Source organism: Dreissena polymorpha, chromosome 1 (assembly GCF_020536995.1).
Source record: "Dreissena polymorpha isolate Duluth1 chromosome 1, UMN_Dpol_1.0, whole genome shotgun sequence".
Classification (NCBI taxonomy): Eukaryota; Metazoa; Mollusca; class Bivalvia; order Myida; family Dreissenidae; genus Dreissena; species Dreissena polymorpha.
In genome coordinates, this window is record NC_068355.1 from 26048519 (window position 1) to 26067574 (window position 19056).

The 19056-nt window shown below is 34.5% G+C and overlaps 1 long non-coding RNA gene across 2 annotated transcripts in view; it reads right to left on the reverse strand.

The window, feature by feature from the left end:
* Positions 1–9886, reverse strand: part of LOC127864973 (uncharacterized) — a 32748-nt gene extending 22862 nt beyond the window's left edge. Inside the window, exons 1-3 of one of the 2 annotated variants that reach the window (XR_008042407.1) lie at positions 9304–9886; positions 6592–6765; positions 5391–5631 (exon numbers count right to left, since the gene is read on the reverse strand). This is a non-coding gene — a long non-coding RNA (uncharacterized LOC127864973). The remainder of the gene's footprint in view (positions 1–5390; positions 5632–6591; positions 6766–9303) is intronic. The other variant, XR_008042406.1, reaches the window with a different exon arrangement.
* Positions 9887–19056: the final 9170 nt, after the last annotated feature.

Sequence of the window (19056 nt, forward strand, 5' to 3'; positions counted from 1 at the left end):
TTTATAAATCAAGCTGACAGTATAGTATCATTTTTTAATTATGTGTAATTTAATTCGCATCTGTCCCTTAACTCGTTCAATGACACGTGAACTTATATCAATTATAAAACATCACGTGCATCATTAAATATTTTTTTTTAATTATGAAAACATATATGTTCTACATGGTTTTGTTTAGTTTTTTTTTCTCAACCAGAGAGACATTATAAAACATTGTTATATATAAAGCGCTTTACTTTTCTACATTACATAAAGATATATCGATTTTTTTGTTAAGTGTACGTGCTTGACATATTTATAAAAAGGCAGTGTTTATTTTTGTAATAAAATCGAAAATTGACATTTAATTTGATGCAATCCACATTGTTTAGCGGCCAAGCGCAGTATTCCGCTCTCGGCGGCCGATGGTGTATTGCAATATATACAATGAAAAGCTGGGTTTCTGACATAATTTCAATCGTTTTGTTGACGCGGAAGTGCTTTTTGGTGGCCAAAAATACTATTGTTCCCTTTATTTAAACCTAAATCAGTATTTTTTTACACTTGAAGGTTTGTACAGCGGGGATTTCGGTACCGGCGCGGGTTTATGTGCTTGTTAAGAATTACCGAAATCCCCGCTAAGAGGCAACATATTATCCTGATTTATGCTTTGATTAAACATTGATAACTAAATTGCAAAAGTGTATAGCATATTGTAAATAAGGTAGTACGATATCATTTGTTTCATCAGATTTGTTTGGAAAATACTTTCTGAAGACTTATTATTACTATGTCATGTTATATTTACATATACTTTTGTGTAACCAATGTTTTAAATGTACATTTTACCTTTTTTACATTCGTTTACACATTTTTCACATTAATAAACTATTTAATAATGGAAAAAATATTCTGATAAGAGTGTTTAAATGATTAACACTAATATGATTGTGTACAAATCAACATTAATGCAAAGCCAAAACCCAAACATAATGACATATAGACCCTTTAAGGCGTAATATGGGGGATTGGCGTAAACATGGGTGATTTCGGCTCTGGGCGTACGAATGTAGCAGTACCGAAATCCCCGCTAATTATTTTCCAAAAGAAGTAACCGAATGGGAGATAATACATGTCACTGGTTGCTAATGAAAAAAAACACTATAATAATTTTGTTGACACTTGAAGGTTTGTACAGCAGGATTTCGGTACCGGCGCGCGTTTAAGTTCTAGTGTAGAATAACCGAAATCCCCACTGAGAGGCAACTTAATGCTGTCAAGAGTGCTTAATAATTAAAATTAATATCATTTTTTTGCACCTTAACATTCATGTGAAGTCAAAAACCATTCATACCGATGACCTATTGACCCTTTAAGGCGTAAATATGGGGATTTCGGTACTAGGCGGGCGAATGTAGAATTACCGAAATCCCCTTTTCATCATCGCACATTAGTGTAACATAAATTTTAACACAATATATGTAGGGAAACTCATATGATTCGCGTAATGTGAAAATGATTATTATGCTATAATTCGACCACGAAACTTGACGTGACTTAATAACGGACATTATGGAATGGAGCTACGCTTGCCGTATTTGACATAAGACCCATTTTCGCAAATTATCTTATCAATGCTTATATGAATTTGATTGCTATAATCTAATGCGTATTCGACACGGAATTATTGTCAAGGTTTTTCATTTTGTCAATATTTATCATAGCAGGGGACATTGCTGACATCAATATGGATACTGTTTTCATTTTCTGTCGAGAAATGATATGACTTATTATCAAGATTATTTTATAGTACGGTAGCGTTCTCTTCACAAGTGAGATCTATTTGTACTGGTAAATTGCTCTTATACTCACCATTCGGACTCGACGATCGGCTCGAATAAAAATATTAGTCGCTTAAAAGTACAAATTCATCATATTGAGCACGATTATTATTATTATTATTATTAATATTATTATTATTATTATTATTATTATTATTATTATTATTATTATTATAATTATTATTATTATATAGCTTTTAGAAACTTATACCTTAAAAAAAATCCCATTGGAAAAAAAAAATCCCATGGGAAAAAAAATCCCATGGGACAAAAAAATCCCATGGGACAATAAAATCCCATGGATTTTTTTTATTATTTTATAACACAATATAACGCGTTGAAATCGCGAGAAATGCTCATCATTTGTTAAAAGGTAGTGTTTCTGAAGGTTACATGAATAAATCTCTAAAAATCAGAAAAAAATCCCATGGGATTTTTTTTTCCCATAAAAAAATGGGATTTTTTTTTTATCAAAGTAAATTGAACGAAAATAAGCACAAATGCTTTAACAATGCTTAAAATCGATAACTAAGCACAAACGAACGTGTTTTATGTTTTTGAAAATCCCATGGGATTTTTTCTCCCATAAAAAAAGCTGGAGAAAAATCCCATGGGAGAAACCAAAATTCCCATGGGATAATGAAAAATCCCATGGGATATTACAAAAATCCCATGGGAACCCCAACTTTGCAAATAAAGTTCATAGTGAAGAAAACGCATTTAACAAGCAAAAATAACCAATTATTAATCACAAGTTAGACTTTTATCTTATACTTTATCACAAATAAGCAAACCTTCAAGAAAAAGGGTACTTAAGTTTGCGAAATTTCGGTTTCGCAAAGTTTTTCCGGTGGCCGTTATAAATGCCATCAGTTAACATACTCACCTTTTTTTTTGTGGGGGGGGGTATTCTGGTTATATTCTGGTTGACCTTAATAACTGATAACTGCCTTTCGCAAATCAGAGGTACGAGATGAATGACCGTGGCAATAATTTCATGACTAATCACAGCCGATGTTATATGGCTTGGCTAAAGGTCAAACCTGTCATTTTCAGTTGTTTAGTCCCGCACTTTACAAACTGAATTAGCTAGCCAGGTTATGTCCATCATTGCATAATGCAATCATAAAAGTTGTGCTACATTTATGCATTTTGCGATACAATATGATTTGCCATAAGTGAGGATAAAAGCATAAAGCAACACAATATAACTAAAGCTCAGCATAACATAAGTATAACAAGAGTTCCGCGGTCGGAGATGACCGCATTGAAGCCGGATTTTTGATTTAAATGACAGGAAAGTACCTTTCGTGTTTTTGTCAATGCAATACTTAAATTACTGAAATATTGTTCAAAGGTCAAAATGAAATGTAAGTACAGTGACCTTGACCTTCAAATGAATGACATTGAAATGACCAGTGGTCATCTTCTAGTACTGGCCAATCTTTATTTCAAGTTTGAAGACTCTAGGTACAAGCATACCAAAGTTATAACATGAAATAAGAACTTTAACATTTTTACATTCAAGGTCACAGTGACCTTGACCTTCAAATGAATGACCTTGAAATGTCCAGTGGTTACTTACTAGTTCTGGCCAACCTTCATGTCAAGTTTCAAGACTCTAGGTCCAAGCATACCAAAGTTATAACAACTTTAACATTTTTACATTCAAGGTCACAGTGACCTTGACCTTCAAATGAATGACCTTGAAATGTCCAGTGGTTACTTACTAGTTCTGGCCAACCTTCATGTCAAGTTTCAAGACTCTAGGTCCAAGCATACCAAAGTTATAACAACTTTAACATTTTTATATTGAAGGTCACAGTGACCTTCACCTTCAAATGAATGACCTTGAAATGACCAGTGGTCATCTGTTAATCCTGGCCAACCTTCATGTCAAGTTTGAAGACTCTAGGTCCAAGCATACCAAAGTTATACCATGAAATAAGAACTTTAACATTTTTACATTCAAGGTCACAGTGACCTTGACCTTCAAATGAATGACCTTGAAATGACCAGTGGTTACTAACTAGTTATGGCCAACCTTCTTGTCAAGTTTCAAGACTCTAGGTCCAAGCATACCAAAGTTATAACAACTTTAACATTTTTTATATTGAAGGTCACAGTGACCTTGACCTTCAAATGAATGACCTTGAAATGACCAGTGGTCATCTGTTAATCCTGGCCAACCTTCATGTCAAGTTTGAAGACTCTAGGTCCAAGCATACCAAAGTTATACCATGAAATAAGAACTTTAACATTTTCGAGCACGCCGCCACCCCGCCACCCCGCCACCCCGCCCGCCCGCCCGCCCGACAACATCAATCTATAAGCCGAGATTTTTTCGAAAAAAATCCGGCTAAAAAGCATAAATACGCATTTGATTTAACAAAAAACACCATTAAACATTTTGATTTCAAAATTCTTGAATAAAAATACGCACAAAAAGTAATCCAACTTTGATAATTTTGTCACTTTACAAAAAGTACATGTAAAATACATCAATATTTGATAGTCGTCATCCAACACTTGTCCAACATGTCAGGTTTTGAAGTGGCCAGTCAATGGCTTTTTAAAGAATATAATATTTCGATGAACTTGTGATCTACATCATTTTGACCTTTACTAAACCAATGTTTAGAAAAACTGTCAAAGTAATTTCGAATGAGGGAAACAGACCTTTGTGACTATCAAATAATTGTTTAATCATACAAAAGTGTACTTTAATAATATGTTTCTCATTATATTGTAATAATTTCTAATAAAAATAAAGTATTGCAATAACGAATTCCCAAAACCATAAACGATATTCTACAGAGGACAAAGGTTTGTTCTTGATAACGTATAAAACAATATTCACGTTTTCAATAAGGGATTAAATTTTAAATAGAAAGTGCCTTAGTGACTCCATTTTTTGCCTATGTGTCTTGATGAGTAAGTAATCAGGTACTTGGACACTACAACATGTTAATGACTAAGACCTTCAAACATTGGTGTAAAATGTGCAATTGTAAAAACATGAATTGATGATTTTTTTTTAAGAACAGAAATTTAAATCAGGGAGTAAAATATGAATTGCCATTAAAATTATCTGATATAATGCCTTTTTTCCAATATATTTACGTAAGTGAAATATGAAAATATGAAACTTTAGGTTGATAATTAGCTGTGGAGGCCAAAACTCGTGCAAGTGAATTTATATCTGAGATCAATATCTATTTAGATCTATATCTCTGTTACTGCAATGGATTATAATAATGTTAATGTGATATTAAGCTGCAATGGCTTACATTTTTGCAAGATTTGTTTTATGGGCGTGTTTGTTTGTGTCTAGAGAAATAAATATAAATTAAGTCAAATGTATAAAAAAAGTTTAGTATAAAAAATGTTTATCTACTATTTGTATTGTGATATTTTAACAATGTCATGTAACAACAAGTTATACCGGTCAACATCGTGTTTAATGGACCAAGGCAAACAATTAATTTAATAATCATTGTGTTATTTAAATATTGAAGACAAAAAGTTTGCACCAAGATCGTAATTTAAAAGGACCATGTGCCATCTTACCTGTCTAACATTCCCATCTTGCCCAGACCACCAAAGCCCATGAGGCCTTGAACCTGACCCTGACGCAAAAGCGAGTACTGGGGCGAGTTGTAGGACTTCATCGTCATAGAAACAGCTCTGTACAGAGAACAGACCTGCTGTTGCGCCAGCAGTGGAATGGATCCGGATGAGATATTGTGCTGCGACATAAGTAGTGGATTGGCTAAGCAACACGGCAAGCCGACTGCCTCTGAGAGGCAACCTAGACAGAAGAGTGGGAGCTTTTTAGTTCCAATGTGTACATGTATTAATTTAAAGCATTTATTGACAAACTTCAATACATGCCAAAATCTGTGAAAAGGTCCCTTTAATGATTTTTTTTCTAATTAAATTAAAGTTTTAAAGAATTCATATTTTTGTTGTTGCACTACTAATTTATTAGTTTTCAAGCATATGCATAAGTGTTTACGATGCATTATGCAATACAATATATATATATATGATATATACTGCTTTATAAAATTTGCAATTATATGTTTTGTATATATTGTTTTCTTAGTAACTTTATCAAAATATCGTTGTTTCTTAAATGAATGAAGAGAGGGATTACGCAGATACAACATTCAAAACAAGATGAGTATGTGAAACACAATGTCCCCCTATATGACGTTTGACCTTGAAGGATGACCTTGACCTTGACATTTCACCACTCAATATGTGCAGCTCCATGAGATACACATGCATGTCAAATATCAAGTTGCTATCTTCAATATTGCAAAAGTATTCATAAAATAAGCGATTTGGGCCACATATATTTGACCTTGAAGGATGACCTTGAACTTTCACCACTCAAAATGTGCAGCTCCATGAGATACACATGCATGCAAAATATCAAGTTGCTATCTTCAATATTGCAAAAGTATTCATAAAATGAGCGATTTTGGCCAAATATATTTGACCTCTGACCTTGAAGGATGACCTTGACCTTTCACCTCTCAAAATGTGCAGCTCCATGAGATACACATGCATGCCAAATATCAAGTTGCTATATTCAACATAGCAAAAGTTATTGCAAAATGTTAAAGTTGGCGCAAACAGACCAACCAACCAACAGACCAACCAACAGACAGGGCTAAACAATATGTCCCCCACTACTATAGTGGGGGACATAATTACAAGTAACGTTCTAAACTCCACTACACAATATTAAAACAAACCATACTGAGCAGACGTTGAAACGGCTAACTCCATCCCTGCTGCTGATTTAGCTGTTGCTGAGTGATCAAGGTTTGGTTGCATGGATACTGCTGGTAGCTAAATATGAAGCGCTGGTTTGGCTTCGTGTAAAGCTGTGCGCCATCAGAGAGAGATCTGTTACAATTGTTGTATCATCGGGCTGTGAAAGAAAATAATCTACGGTTACATGGCTTCTTATGTATCACGTACGGTCAGAGAGTGTAGCTTAAATCAAATATACATTCACTACTCTGTATCACATTGTTCAGATTCAGTATGAAGCCCTGAAACAAATTTATGTTACCCAGTACATGTTTCATTTAACAGTATCAAACTTATAATAAGGCAAAATAAGCAACACTGCATGACGTCATCATGTTTATTTCCATGACGACATTTAGTTTACTTAAGCTTGATTGCATCGAAAGCTTTAGGCTTATATAAACGCTATCGAGTCCGTTTCCTGGGCCTAGAACCAGTACTTGGTGTCTTTGGGTGAGATTTAAAGAAAGCTTCCACGTTGGGGATCGAACCTGTGACTTGAGTATTAGTAAAATTAATTTAAACAAGGGCTGTTTGTAAACCATGCATGCCCCCCATATGGGCTGTCCGTTGTACTGGCAGCCATTGTGTGAATACGTTTTTTGTCACTGTGACCTTGACCTTTGACCTTGTGACCTGAAAATCAATAGGGGTCATCTGCGAGTCACGATCAATGTACCTATGAAGTGTCATGATCCAAGGCGTATGCGTTTTTGAGTTATCATCCGAAAATCATTTCACTATTTCGGGTCACCGTGACCTTGACCTTTGACCTTGTAACCTCAAAATCAATAGGGGTCATCTGCCAGTCATGATCAATATTCCCATGAAGTTTCATGATCCTAGGAGAAAGCCTTTTATGAGTTATCATCAGGAAACCATTTTACTGTTTCAAGTCACTGTGACATTGACCTAGTGACCTGAAAATCAATAGGGGTCATCTGCCAGTCATGATCAATGTACCTATGAAGTTTCATGATCCTAGGCGTAAGCATTCTTCAGTTATCATCAAGAAACCTTTTTACTATTTTGAGTCACTGTGACCTTGACCTTTGACCTAGTGACCTGAAAATCAATAGGGGTCATCTGCCAGTCATGATCAATGTACCTATGAAGTTTCATGATCCTAGGCGTAAGCATTCTTGAGTTATCATCAGGAAACCATTTTACTATTTTGAGTCACTGTGACCTTGACCTTTGACCTAGTGACCTGAAAATCAATAGGGGTCATCTGCCAGTCATGATCAATATTCCTATGAAGTTTCATGATCCTAGGCGTAAGCATTTTTGAGTTATCATCCGGAAACCATCTGGTGGACGGACCGACGGACCAACCGACATATGCAAAACCATATACCCCCTCTTCTTCGAAGGGGGCATAAAAAGATATTTGGACTTGAATATCTGTAGCAGTTAAACAGTATAATATTATTATGTAAACTAAAATATGAAATATCAGTAAAGACACGTGTTGATGCCAAGATATTAGATGTTCAAATGTTTACTGCTTAATTAAGGAGAATGTTATTAGCTTAGCAAGCAAGGTTGCATTTAAGCTACCTACACAATCCAGATCCAATCAAGTTGTTGGCCAGAAACCATTTTTCTATTTAACAGTGACCTTGACCAAACTGGAACTAAATGCAAGCTCAACATAGGTCTGCTTGTGAGCTACCTGTACATTAAATTATAGAAAATTGCCTCAATCAAAACTTAAAGTATTGAGCTGAAACTCTATTTCTATTTTTAGTAACAATTAACTTCAATCCACTGACCCCAAATGCAATCACTCAACAGATCAGCATGTAAACTAACATGTAAACATTATTACAGAACAATTTCGTTACCCTGTTGTTATCAAACGCAAACCTTTATACATTGTTGACCTTGAACTGGAGCCAACTGGCCCCGGAATGTAACCCATCCTATGTCTACATGTCAGTTAGAGATAGGAATTATTGCACTCAAACACTAACCTAAATTTCTCACAACAAAAAGAGGCATAATTCTGAAAAAATGTCAGGTCAGAGTTATGGGCCTTGGTTTTTGACTAAAATACATGCAGTAGTAAAACAGATATGTTCTTACTGCACAAATACTTTATGAACGTAGATTCCGTCTAAAACGCAAACCCCTACCAGACTTATAAAAGGGTTTATAATGCTGCTAAAAGCTGATAACAGTTACAGGGATAGGTCAATAGACACTCTGAATATGTATGCAAACATATATTTCAATATCTGTCGCAGATTTGATTTTAATTTAAACCAATTTGCTATTTTTTAAAAGGCTTACAACGAGAGATTGTCCAAGAAAGAGCACTCTATTTTTTTTTCTCAGAGTTATTGCACAGAGTTATTATTCGCATACCTTAACCGTACCATTACAATGATAATAATTGACATCTGGGCTGGTTAATAAACAATGTTACCATTCCGTATTATCCTAAAAAAAATACAAATCATCTACCAAAATTCTTAAACAATAAGTTTAAGTAAAGGCCATGAAAAAAACAAAACCTCTTAGCTGAGATCCAGAAAAATGTTATGAATTGTATTCTAATTTTAAATGACATATTGATCGCCCATACTTATCCCCCAACCCAAACATACTTTCTTACACCTTTCTTAAAACATTACACAAAACAACAACTTACCTTGTGAATGAAGTAATCGCAGACCCTGAGCAGGGCAATTATGAGTACCAGGGTAAGACTGGCCGTACACCGAGGGCAGGGTGTGATGAGAGTTCGCCTTAAGGTCCTGAGCCAATACCCTGTTGATGCCAATGCCTGATAAATGTCAGCTAGCTTCTAGCTTCAACATCTAAGAGAATGCGTTGTTACACTGGAACCGATCTGTGATTGTAGACGGTCTTGAAGGAACTGACTCTGAAAAGTAAATCATGTAATTAGTATTTGTTTAATGGACATCCATACAAATAAGTTTGTTTTTGTTGATAAAGAATTGTCCTTACATTTACCAGTTTTCGGCCATATGACTGCGGTCAGTTAGCCTTCAAATCGCTGTTTTTGTTTGCCATATTATATACTCTAAATAGCATGTTGTGAAGGGTTAAGCCAATAATGATATTGTATCCAATCATCATGCCTCCATTCCATAGCAATATATACGCCTGCAATAATACATTTTTTGAATGAATACGCTATCAAAACTATTATTATATCATGAACATTTCTTTTAAATACATAAAATGATGTCAAAGTGGTCGTGTGTGGCATCGATTACGCTGTGAAGGCCCAATAATGTTTTGTTTTTAAGACATCATTTAAGATAACATATTTCATAAGAAATCCTTTTTTCTGATTTCAATAATTTAAACATATTTAAAATTATTTCTTTTGGCAGACACAGTGTACATCAATCATGCACAATACAATCAGAATAAGAAAAGGATTAAAATTAAATAATACATTCTTATATAGTTTCTCTCCTTGTAGTAATATTTACGCAATAAATTGGTTTATCACGTTATACCCTGTTTCCAATGTAATACAACCATTACATATTTTTTTTATATTACACATGTGTAATACAACATTTTTAAGCGTTTTCATTGGCTTAGTTTTCGTTTATTGACCAATCGCATTTTGTTTATTTGCTGAAATGGCGTTGCAACGTCAAATGACGTCACGAAATGTAAACAACATTCAGGATTTATTGTTTGCGTAAATATTTAATTTGCTCATTTAAAAGCATGTGATAAAAAAGATCTGACACTCGTTGTCATATACCATATTTTATTAAACTCGTTCAGGAAATTCGTTAGTAAGCTTGCCAAAGGGTCGCTTACTAACAAAATTCCTGAACTCCGAAAAGTGTTGAAAGAGAAATATGTGGATAAAGGACTGTTCATGCAAGGACTTGAACATTAGTGACTGAGTCAGTATCTGATTAATATGAAAAACGCCTGGATTTGCATTATGGGGATAGGAACAGGTAATTTATGTCAACTGTTACATATGGTATTTACCCAGTTTGACCAATTTTAAACAAACAATTCCCAATGGATGCCTTTCCCCAAAAGGTCAGAAGAATTATTGAAAAACTGACGTTTATGCAGCCCGCAGAGGTTAATCAATGAAAACACTTCCCTCTTTTATTGAATTTTTTGTATAAATGAAGTGTCTTCTTAACAAACATGCAATTTAAGCATATCTGGGAAGACACTTAACGCACATGCATTAAACACATATTCCAAGACCATGAATCAATAACTACCTAATGAGCGAGATGGAGTATTTGTTTGAAAAAGTTGGGATTGTCATTAAAATTCACTTAGACGATGTTTGTCTTGTTGGCTAATAATGTTTACTATCACGGAAATGGAAATTAAACTAAAACTAGAGTTATATTAGTGACAAGTGAACATGCCTTACAGGTCATGTTGCTCTACTGTTGCTGTTGGGAAAGAGATGTTCAGAGAGAATTAAGACCACGGTTGCATCATGAACCTGCCCCCCCCCCCACGGCTACGGCTGCTTTTGGGGCACAGATTGGTACTAGTTTGACATTTGGCCTGGAATCCCAATTGGTCATGCATATAAAATAGCCCACAGAATGCTTGCTGTCCGATTGCAGCGTGTATGGCCTCCAGACATGTTCCATATTTGTATTGTATCATTGTATAAATAATTTTACTGTTATACTGCATTACTTTGTGAATTAAAATAGCCCACAGAATGCTTGCTGACCGATTGCAGCGTGTATGGCCTCCAGACATGTTCCATATTTGTATTATATCATTGTATAAATAATTTTACTGTTATACTGCATTACTTTGTGAATTAAAATAGCCCACAGAATGCTTGCTGACCGATTGCAGCGTGTATGGCCTCCAGACATGTTCCATATTTGTATTATATCATTGTATAAATAATTTTACTGTTATACTGCATTACTTTGTGAATTAAAATGTAATAGTCCCTGATAAGATCTGTCTCTTTTATAAATGTTCATGGTACAGTAAATTGAAGCCAATGGATTTCAATTGAAGCAAATCGCTGCTTTTTGATGCAACCATTTTCATATGTTATCACTTTTGACTCCTCAGTCCTGCATATGATCTGTCTTGCATCATTTTGATGTTGATGCAAGCATTTTGAACTTGTATCACTTTTGTATCCTGAAAATCATCTGTCTTGCATCATTTTGATGCAAAAAAATACATTTAAGCAGGGATGAAAATTAGTGGTTGCCCGTGAGCCCGGGGCCAGTACATTTTGGCCTGGGCAACTCAAAATCAAAAGTTAGTAGTCCGGCTGGGCAACTTGCTTTTTAAGCTTGAAACAATTCAGTGCATTTTACTCCTAAAAATATGAAGTCGATTTAGAGATTACGTCTAATTATTTGGACTAAGTGCATTTAAACATTTAATGAAATTGGCGACTGTGAGTTAATAATTAGTTTAATAAAATTCATTTATCAAAGCCAATAAAATGATTTAACTCAGACTTATATTACACATGTAGGACATAATACACATAAAGTTTGTTAATTAAGCAATGTTGTTGTTTACGTATCTTTTATTTTATTTAAAGAAATTCTTATATACACACGACCCTACATGTACATCGTACTGGGCTCGTTAGTCTACCTGGGCAACCAAAATACTAAAGATGGTTGCCTGTGTGGGCAACCAATTGTAAAACGTTAGTTTCCATCCCTGTTAAGCCTATTTAATAAAAAGCAAGATTGTGTGTTAGTAAACTTGCTGCTAATCAAAACCCTTACTTTTAAATGGACATAATCACAGCTTTATGTACCAAACATTGAAAAAAATATGTAAAAGTCTCAGAAAGATAATTGACCCTTTCTCACTCAGAAGAAAAGTGAAAATGGCTATGTGCAAACAGCATAAAACTAGAACAACTTGCAGTCTGTTCAGGTTTTATGCTATTTGCTACTCATCAGTATTATGGGGTTGAAAATAAGCCTTTAAAACTTGAATCTAGTAAGAAAGGTCTTTAATAAAATTTAACTTTCTAAGGGACTAAAAATGCGTCAAAATATGAATCTAAGTGGTAAAGGGTTAAATGTCAAGAGGTCAAGTTGGTTATTAGAAATGACAGTGACATGTTTCTCCAGATTTTATGAGCACATTAACAGAGTTGTAATGCATCATTTTAACACTTTCCATTTTTATGATATTATTTGTTTAAAGAAAGTATCTTCTTAGCAAAAATCCAGTTGAGGTGGAAAGTGTTGTCCCTGATTAGCCTGTGCGGATTGCACAAGTTAATCTGGGATGACACTTTACGCACATGCATAAAACCCCCTTTTTACAGATCATGGCCCATAGCTATTGTAACTGTTCACCAGCTTTATCTGTTGAATCAAGGTTACCTAGAGTACAACATCTGTATGGCAAAATTATGGCAAAATAATAACTCATAAAATATTAAACATGAGTTTAATCAGTAGGGCATTTTTTTATGAACAGGTCAATTTTGGACCACTGTACTTAAGACAATATTGAATATTGTGATTTAATGGAGTTCTAACAATTCCTCATTACTCTACAAAATTCAGGTAAGGCTTTAACAATTAATTGTCCTGACAGAGATATAAGTTTAATACAGAGGCATTTTTATCCCATTGGTCTGCTCATTAAGTTTCCTTCCATTTCATAGTTAATGTCACTGCACACAAAGGTTTTCAAAGACTTTAAGCCTTGCTCTGTAAAAACGGGCTTTGATGCATGTGCATAAAGTGTTGTCACAGCTAAGCCTGTGCAGTCTCTGCAGGCTTATCAGGGAAAAAACTTTCCACTTGTTATGATTTTTGTTTGTTGTAAGAAAGTCTCAGCTTAGCAAAAATCTAGTTAAGGTGGAAAGTGTTGTCCCTGATAAGGCTAATCCAGGATGACAATTAACCCATTTGCATTAAACCCCATTTTCACAGAACTTGGCATAAAATAAGTGCACCTCTGCATGAACAACTCAAAGTATCAAATCCTGGCCTCAGGTGACACAACATTAGCGCTGTCAGAGGACAGCGTGCTCAACTATTTGAGTGCTTGACAGTATATTGTAAGCCATCACGGGGAAATTGTTCATATTCAATAATTTATTAGACGATCTTTCAAAAATAAAAAAAGGAAAAAACAAATTGTTTTTTTTTGTGGGGGGGTGGGGTAGGGGGGTTTAGAGGGTGTGGTCATTTATTAGACGATCTTAAAAACAAAAAGGAACACCAAAAAAAATGGGGGGGGGGGTTGGGGGTGAGAGGGGGTATAATGTGGGGTGTGGTCATTTATAAGGTGATCACAAATAAATATTAAAAAAAATAATTTTTTTTTGGGGGGGGGAGGTGGGGGGGAGGGATTCTGGGTTGGGGCGTGGAGTTTTTTTTGGGTGGAATCCATTGTGGTATTCAGGTAAGTGTTGTTTTGTCAAAGTATTAATAAAATCTGATCATAAATAATGAAGTAATGGCAATTAAAGCAAAATGTTCAATTATTTAAGTATAAAAGGGGCCATAAGTCTGTCAAAATGCTTGATACAGTTGTCTGCTCTTGTTTATAGGTTGGGGTCATGTTGGGCAACAAGTATGCAAAATATGAAAGCAATGTCAAGGGACACAGGAAATATTTGGTGTAGTAAACTGCAAACTTTAACATAGATTTATCAATAATATGCATATTCTAAGTATAAAAGGGGCAATAATTCTAAAAAAATGCTTGATGCAGTTGTCTGCTCTTGTTTGTAGGTTGGGGTCATGATGGTAAACAAGTATGCAAAATATAAAAGCAATATGTCAAGAGACAATGAAAATAATTGGGGTAGAACGAAAACTTTAACATTTGCACGCTAACGCTAACGGACACACTGACGCCGAGGTGAGTAGGATAGCTCCACTATATATATTTCATATATAATAGTCGAGCTAAAAATGCTCAAGTAATTGCAGTTCATATTCATAACAAAAGCCCACATTTATGCAAAACCACACATTTTCTGAATAGTCACATATAAAACATTTATAGATATAATTTGTGTTAAAAAAAATACCAGTTCTTATTTTGATGGTTGAGAACTTACAAATGATTCAAAATCTGTCTTTTTAAGAACAAGAAATAATTGGTTATATAAGACCCCGGCAGTATTTTGATAGTTGCCAAATGACATACATGCCATAATTTTTCAGACCAATTCCGGGACATTGAGTTAAATTGTCCGGGACTTTCGTGGATTTTCCGGGACATGTATAAAATGTAGCGATATTTATAGACATAGCATTTTTGGTACGTTTTTTTTTTTGTTTCACATTGTTTATTGCAAACGTTCGAAAGCCTATATCCGAATACACTTGATCTATTAACGTCAAATTAAACATTACTACTTCCGTTACTAGATACAAGCCACGTGTTTTCAGTGTTAGCGTTCTAAACATAGATGGTGACGTCACTGCAGTATCGTTATTAAGACCGGTTTGTAACGCGTAGTTGTTGATACGCCTTTATTCATTCATTCACTGGGGGTTTAGAACAAGACAATAATAAACCTAGTGAGGATGACGATTTTATATGCTTACTTTTTTACTCAACTTCTTTGTCGGTTAAACGAGCGAACATAAACTGCTTTTAATTTTTTACTCAGCGATGTTGGACTTCAGATGTGTGAACAACTATCATTTGCCCTTACGCAGCGGGAAGGGGCTTGGGCTTTCAAACCTTTGTTTAATGTTGAGTAACCCAATCTTTGCCCTAGGGTCTTGTGTGTTAGATGAACCCCTATCTGTTCAATTGTCATATGTCAGTTCACTTTACTGTTTGAATGTGATGTGCTACAAGTTTGTTTGTGTTTACTCTGTTTTAAGTAATTTGTGACTGTATTAACTAAAGTGATTGCTTAATTAGTGGATTGATTCATTTTATTTGATTTTCAGCATTTGCAATACTGTTTGATTTTTAGTAATAATAATAACACAAAACATCAACATCTTAAAAACTAGGCATATGCGTTCTTGAATTATCATCCGAAAATCATTTTACTATTTCGGGTCACCGTGACCTTGACCTTTGACCTAGTGACCTCAAAATCAATAGGGGTCATCTGCAAGTCATGATCAATGTACCTATGAAGTTTCATGATCCTAGGCCCAAGCGTTCTTGAGTTATCGTCTGACAACCACCTGGTGGACTGACCGACCGACCGACCGACCTACCGACCGACCAACATGAGCAAAGCAATATACCCCCTCTTCTTCGAAGGATGGCATAAAAAAAATTCCATAAAAGCGGAAAGCGTCGTCCCTGATTAGCCTGTGCAGACTGCACAGGCTAATCTGGGATGAAACTTTATGCACATGCATTAAAGCCTGTTTTCTCAGAACGTATTTAACATGTATGAAGCCCCATTTTCCCAGATCAAGGCTTAATTCAAAGTCTCAGCAATACAACAAGTTATCTTTGTCCGCACCTTGATCTCAATACAGCAAGTTATCTTTGTCAGCACCTTGATCTCAATACAGCAAGTTATCTTTGTCAGCACCTTGATCTCAATATTCCTGATTTATCACATGTACCAATCCCAAACATAACCCATTCACAAAGCCCCAAACCTGAACCAATAACTAATAACTTATAAGCCCAGTTCATTATTAGAACATCTGATCAGCCATATGGCTTGCAAACACAGGGCCAGTCATTTATGATAATTGAATGCACATGGCAGGGGCCTGGTACCAATGATAACGCGTAACTGTACATCATGCATATGCCCATTATTAATGACCAACATCCTTCCTGCAGAGTAGATTAGCAAATGGGCAGCCTACTTTGGCTTGTGAAATTCTGGCCTGCATTGCCAAAGTTGGTCATATGCTTAGAGATTTTTTAATCTGTGAATGATTTTCTGTTTTTAAATCTATGCAGTAGTACTGGTCAAAATGGTATTCAAAGGGACCTTTTCACGTTTTGGAAAATTTACAAATTTAAAAAAATAGTTTCAGATTCGCAAAGTTTCGTTGTATTTATGATATTTGTGAGGAAACGGTAATTCTAAAAAATTAACTGTGCTCTAAAATATCCATTATAGGCATCTGTTGACGATTTAAAAACCTGAAAATTATAAAGCGTTTCAAAGTAAATTGATTGAATAAATTGGAAAGTTCTGCTGTAATTGGCCTTATATTTTGTTACACTACGATGATTGCTTATATAATGTTTAAAATACATCACTCTTTGTATGATCACGGATGGGCGAGTGGTGTAAGCGTTAAGACGTTTACTCCAGGGGTCAGTGGTTCGAGCCCAGTTGAGGGTTACTTTTTTTTAATTTCTTCAATTTTATTTTTATTTTTTACTGGCGCTTTTTAGATTCAGTGTATACATTTATCAACATAAAACATTTAATGACAAACTTCAATACACGCCAAAATCTGTGAAAAGGTCCCTTTAACCCTTTCCCACTCAGAGGCAAAGTGAAAATGATCGAATATGTGCAAACAGCATAAAACCACAACAGAATTATTTTCAAGTCCGTTACGTATTTATTTTAAAATCTTGTCGTACTATTAAGAATAACAAAATCAAGTTACGAATATTATTTTTATATCGGTTCGTATCGATTTTTATTGAGTTCTTTTCGCGTATTAAAGATCCTTGCGGTGCTTATATAGAATGGTTATCTGGTTTGTTTAACAAAGCGCATTTTTTCCAATATAAGGGGGGCGTATACAGTCTATCCGTTAAAGAACAATGGGGGCGCCAAGAGAGCGTCCTAAAAAACTGCAAAGCGTCCAAAAACACGCTTTTAACATATTATACGCAAAGTGAGCCGAAGTTAAATGTTTAGAAAGACATAATAGAAAAGATCTTATACGATTTGTTATGTTCAGTTGCAGACACAGTCGAAAAAGCTAAACAAAAACGCGACACGATGGGTCCAAACTTAAACACACAAAAACATTGAACGAGTGGAAGGGACAAGTCCCGTGGCTAATCGGTGAATAGATTGAAGGGGAGACCAGTTTTAATTATGAAATATGTAAAAATTCATCTAAGGCATGCGATCTAAGCACAGTTTGGGAATATGAAGGTATTTGAAAAATAAAATTGTATAAAACTGAAAAGACACTGTTGAACTCGTATAAATAAAGTTGCTAGTATGTTTATTTTGATTTTTTTTGCATGAAAATAACCCTTATTATTTATTTTTAGGTCATTTAGAAAAAATAAGAATTATTTTCCAAAACTTAGTAGTAACGTTAAGAATAAAATTTCAGAGATAAGAATTCTTTTTGAAAATCTGGTAGTAATTTAAGAATTTCACAAAATCTTATCTGGAGCTCTGCAGGCATCAGTGTTTTATACAAGACGATATAACAAAATAATTTTACTCTGCAACACAATTTGTTATTATTTCCTTTTAAAACACAATATAAAGTAGTTTATTTAAGGTTACATACTTCCTCAGAATGTGACTCAAACAGAACAAAGTGAGAACATACATATGTTTCTCTCCTACCAGTTTATATTACACAAATTATAATAAGTTTAAACAAAGTAAGCATACTTATATTATGCATGAGAAATTTGAGTTGAAACATATGTTACTATTTTGTATACAAGACAGAGGGTATTTTAAATATTCTAGTCTGATGGGGATATAGATTAATCAAACATCATGGCATATTCACATTATTTAGGGATTGGCTACAATATTTTACCATTGGAAATGGAAGTGAGATATATGAGTAATGACAGTCCAGGGGATACAAACTCAAATTTTAAAATTGTACCAACTTTTTACCATTGGAAATGGAAGTGCGATATATACCAGTAACACAAGTCCAAGGGAGACAACTCAAAATTAAAAATTGTTCCAAACTTCTGTTTGTCCAGGAATTATAAGTAAATTCACTTTATTGAATTTTAAAAGTTAAATATGTCTTTATAAAACTGAAATACATAATTCATATACTTTTAGACATGAACTAAAGAATGAACATGTTATAAACATGCTTTAAGGTTAGAGGCTAATTAATGACATTTATAAAAATCACATAATTTAAAATAAGTTTACTTAATTGATACAAGTTATAAATAACCCGCTTGATAATGACTTGATAATTGCTAAGAACAACTTAATATTGACTGCAATGAAAACTTATCTAAAATTACAATTTTAAACAATAATTGACAACAGTTTACACACAGTATCAAATATGGATTTCTTCTTAATTGGGTTAGGACTGACACTTTTCCAGTTTTTTAAACTTCTTTCCTGGCGCTTCAATGAAGATGTCAAACAATTATACTTGAAATGACAGTCAACACAAATTTGACACCAGACAATGGCTGACCAAAATAGCATTTGTACCTCAGTTGAACACGCAATCTGTGATTGGACTACATGCCACTAAGAATGTGGCTGTTATTGATA